Raw genomic sequence first — 5,297 nt, 5'->3', positions numbered from 1 at the left:
GTGACAGGGAGAAACTGATGAATATGGCTGTTTAGAATCGGTGAGTTTCCTTGGCCACATTTGACCGGCGAGGACAACAGTGTCTAAGCCAAGGCTTTCAGCTTCTTTTGCCTTCATTGCCTAGAAATGCAAACCATGGGCTCTTTTCTCTTTCGTCTCTCATGGGAGACCCGTCCCCCTGGCACACACCAGGCAGAGCTGCTCAAGGGAGGGAGAGTTTCTCCCTGTTCTGCTCCCTGCAGAACTTGTCAGTTCCAACATCCAGCCAACAGTCTCTTAAGCTGGCTGTGTGGCGTGTTCATCACAGGCATGCCCCCATGCTCAGGTCCTAAGACATGTTGCATGTAAACAGAGGCCTTGTTTGTTTAATCTTCTCTCCCCGTCTAGTCCAGCTCTTTACCAATGAGCTCAGAATTTGGAAACCATAGGATGCTGTATTCCATCTCTCCTTTTCTCATATGGATAGCGGATTTCTTTGTTCTTCTTGTGTGGTGTTACATTATTGCGGTCTCTAAACAACATCCTAGTTATTGACCAACCTAGGGCAGAGGAAAGAGGTCAGCATACAAAGTCATTAGAAAGAAGCCAGGCCATGATGGTGCACGCCTTTAATCCCAGAACTCGGAAAGTAAAGCCAAGGAGGATCTCTGTGAGTTCGAGGACAGCCTGGTCTACAGAGCGAAATCCAGGACAGGCACCAAAACTACATGGAGAAACCCTATCTCGGAAAAACAAACAACAACAACAACAAAAAAGTAGGAAGAAAGAACCAAATATAGGTCATCGGGGGACATGCCATTTGCTCACATCAATCATGTGGGAATCCAATTTATGGGCAGCTGCTTGAAATAAGGCAAGGGTGGTTCTAGTCTTGCTGTAGCCCGAGCAGTTCAGCTGCAGACATGGACAAGGACACGGTCATTAAGAGACACATCTTAGGATTCTTTACCCATAGATACCACAATGATGGTAATTCCAATTCCTATAACCCAGCTCTTCAGTGCTTGCCATTTTATTGACTCATACAACATAGTACCCCTGCTACCTGTTATTGGCTTTCCTAAAACCGACCTGATTATATCCCTGTGCCACCTAAAAGTGCATTCTTTCCCATAGGACCGAGTCTAAATTCCATGGCATGACACTCAGAGCCTCCCTAGGATGATGGGATGCTCCTTGAATGTCAGTGTTTCTCCTGATCTAACCTTCTAGGTCCTGAGTAGTCTAGGTTCACTCAAAGACACACTCAGTTATTTTCCAAACACTTCCTCCAGCTCTCTAGACCTTTCCAGATGCCGAGGTTTATTCTTTTAAAGTCCTTCCTCTTCTCTGGCTGATGCATGGTTTCTTTTGAGCCTTGGCTCAAGTGGGAGCTCCCTAATACCCGGGTTCGAGTCCAATCCCCCGCAGGCTTCCCATCTCAGCACACTCAGAGACCACAACACGGTAACAACTGAGCCAGGTGCCTGTTTTTCCTGTACTCTAAGAACTCCCCCGACGGCAAACGACTTGACCAGTTCACCCTTGTAAGCCGCTCTTCAGTGTCCCTAGCCAACTCTTCCTGTATCATGGTGCCCGGCAGCCAATAAGCGGTTGTATTGTGAAGGAGGATCGACGCACTCTGGCCCAGATGTCTAATGTCTAAGTTGTTTTGTTTACCCGGTATGTGTGGATTGTCAGACAAAATAAATCTCCAGGGTAGAAATGATTAAATTGAAATATTAGTGTGGAGCATCCTGCAGCCTATAAAAACTGAATAGACACTGTAATTTGTGAGTGATATGAAATCTGTATCTCAAGGCACAACGCAGAATAGAGCCCCAGCGGGACACACTTGTAATAGGCTAACATAAGCATTAGTATTAGCATCCACTAATCCTTTTCTTCTTTGGGGTAGAGAATGACTATTTTGGTATCAAACCATATGTCATCTACGTATACATTACAACGTAAGGATGGGGTTTTTGTCTTTGTCGCATAAGTGTCAACGAATAACTGGTAAGTACTCCATGAGTGGCTGATTCCCAGGATGAACGGCACTATTTGGTACTTTGCCTAAGTGAAATCTAGAGTGATACTTCCATCATTTTATTTCCTTTGACATATATAGGATATAAATTTAGCTCTCAATGTCTTAGGCTCTTGAGAAAGCACAGGGCTAGAAGCATTCTAGAAAGGCAGTAGAGAACCTAGTCTCAGCTCTGTTATCAGCCAGCTGTCAGCTCCGGGGAAGCCACACAGCAACCTCAGCTTCCCCAGTTTTGCAAGAGAAAGGTCGTACTGCACGGTCTCTGAAGTTATTTCTCTGTTCAGTCATTTCGATTCCATGAACCCCTTTGTGGGGACAGATGGACTGTATAATTAGTGAAGCTTATGCTTCAAGGTTCCTCACTTACAGAGAGCTCTGAGAAGGTCTCCTCAATGTTTTGTTCACAGGGGTGTAGTTCAATTGATAGAATGCTTGCATAGCATACACAAGGCCTTCAGGCAGCCCCCTAACACTGCATGAACCAGATGTGGTGGCACAAACCTTTAATCGAAGCACTTGGTAGGCTGAGGCAGGAAGATCAGAAGTTCAAGGTCATCTTTGGCTACAGAGTGAGGCCATGTCATAAAGAAAACTAAACAAAAGATTAAAAGAACAAAGCCCAGAAAAAAAACTATTTCTTTCTATTCCCCCTTTTCACCATCACAATCCCCCAGGTATGGGGTGGCTCAGAAAAGACTTCAGGCATTTGGGGGATCTGTACATGAGGGATGCTGAGTTGGAGATACAGTGATTTGGGGTTTACTGGTATATCATTATGTAGCTTATGGCACTTCATATATAGTGAATTCTAGTATGTCTATGTCTTCCTGGGATGTATATTAGTCCTTCAGCCCTGTGCTGGCTTATCCAGTATTGGGGCATGAAGGCGCAGGGCCACCCTTGGGGTCATGATGTGAACTTATCTTACAATGCTTGGCACTAGAAAACTATAGCGAGTGGAAGAGAAAATTTGAAATGTTAGCTAGTCTGTGAGAAGCTTCCAATTATCAGATATATAAAATCATAAATGGATAATTCAGTTCACAATGATGCTCGAACAATATGGCCATGTTCTGTCAGGAATATACTCATAATATAGCACACACAATTATGCACACACTTTTACAGTTTGGATGGTAATTGCTCAACACAGAATCGACTGGAGTTCCTGTGTTTGCAGAGATTAAAAAACCTTTAATAGCTGCACGAACACTAAATCTGTGCGCAATTTTTCTGGTTTTATGCATTTCCAACTAAATCTCAATAAACCTGATTCATCTTGTCTTGATGAATTCTGGTAGTTTCAGATGAAATAGCATGCAGTATTGACACAATTCATTAGAAAGTCCTGTAGAACAAAGAGTCTGGTTACAGAATGCCTATATTCATCAGTAAGGGAAAGTCATAGCATAAGAATAATTTAAATGTATCATTATGCAGCTCAATATATTATGGTCACAAATTTAAAATGTATTTGACTTGTTCTTGGAGATGCTTGTATTTCATATTAATTTTGATCATACTGAAATTCAAATGAAAGAAAAATATATATTGCTGGAAACTGAAAACCTAAGCTAAAAGGAAAATGACTAGTAGAAAGCTCAAAATGTTAAAAACTCTTTTTTATCACAGCAGAAATTAAGAAGTGTTGTAGCCAGAGTTATAAGGACAAAGGCAGGGGGTATAACTCAGTGCTAGAGTCCTTACGTAGCAAGCATGAAGCCATGGGTTCCATTCCCAGCAACACACACCACACACATACACACACACACACACACACACACACACACACACACACACACAGAGAGAGAGAGAGAGAGAGAGAGAGAGAGAGAGAGAGAGAGAGAGAGACAGGCAGGTGGACAGAGGGACTGAGGGACAGAGATAGTGACAGACACACACCAGCAAAACACACACACACACACACACACGTATATTTTATTACAATGTATTATTACTTTGTTGTAAAAAACGTTCAGTTGTGCTCAATGTGGCTTGGGGTTCAGTGTCTTTCCCCCTCTTGGTCAAAGGGGCAGCTACGGCTGCTACAGAAGCTCTGAATCCCACAAGGCTCTGTGGTTCCTCGGTTGCAACATCGGTTGCAACTTCTCAGACTTGAGTGTGGATCTGAATCCTTCCAGGATGCTGTTACAATGTATCCTTTGAGGATGCTGTTGCAATGTTTCCTTTGAGGATGATGTTACAATGTACCCTCTGGAATTCTGCTTTGTTTTGAGACACGATCTCTTGTGTCAGGGAATGACCTTGGAATCTGGATCCCTCTGCCTCCATTTCCCATGTGCCAGGATTACCCAGCATGCATCAACATGCTCGGCTTTGGAATTCTGTATTTTTTTTTAAAAACAAACTCCCAGGTAAAGCTAGCATTTTTGAGAATCAAAGATATAAAACAATGGTTCTTACTTGGCTGTGCTTCAAACCATTGGTGGTGGGTCCAGGCCCTGAGGGCTTGGATCTTTTCTCACAAGGTCTTAATGGGCCTCTTTAGCTATGTTTTTCTCTTTTCTTGACACAGACTGGGAAAGAACTCTCATATTACTGTTGGTGGGAGTGCAAACATTATTTGGCCAGTTGGAAGCTCCATTTGGTAATATCATACCATAAACAAAAAGAAAAGCCAACTGAGTGGCCAGTCTGGGAAATGCAGACCCGGGGTCACAGGGCAAGGTATGGGAGAATGGGCTTGGGCTGGGAGACAATAGGTAGATGACTGGTACAAGATGCATTCTCTATGGTTCAGCAGTCCCACTCCTGGGACTGACTTCCTCTCTCTCTCTCTCCCTCCCTCCCCCTCTTTCTTCCTTCCTTCCATCCTTTCTTCTTTCTTTGTGTATGATGTGTGTGTGTATGATGTGTTTGTATATGACGTGTGTGTATGATGTGTGTATGGTATGTGTGTATGATGGGTGTATGTGTGTATGATGTGTGTGTGCATGTTGTGCGTATGTGGTGGTGGGGTGTTCATGTATGCGGTGTATCAGTGCACGTGTTCTCTCACTGTGATGTACATCAGAGGACAATCTTGGATGTCAATCCTCTCCTCCCTCGTTTGAGGCAGGGTCGCATGTTCACTGCTGTGTATAAGAAGCAGACTAGCTCCCCATGAGCTCCCTGGGGTTCTTCTGTCTCTTGCTATAGGATTTGGGATGACAGATGTGTGCTAGCTTTATACGGGTTCTCAGGATCCAAACTCAAGTCCTCACATTTGTGTGGTAAGCTCTTTAGAGTCAGCTTCCCGGGTGCACTT

This window comes from Peromyscus leucopus, chromosome 22 (genome assembly GCF_004664715.2).
Source record: "Peromyscus leucopus breed LL Stock chromosome 22, UCI_PerLeu_2.1, whole genome shotgun sequence".
Taxonomy (NCBI): Eukaryota; Metazoa; Chordata; class Mammalia; order Rodentia; family Cricetidae; genus Peromyscus; species Peromyscus leucopus.
Note: the sequence above shows the minus strand (reverse complement) of the source record.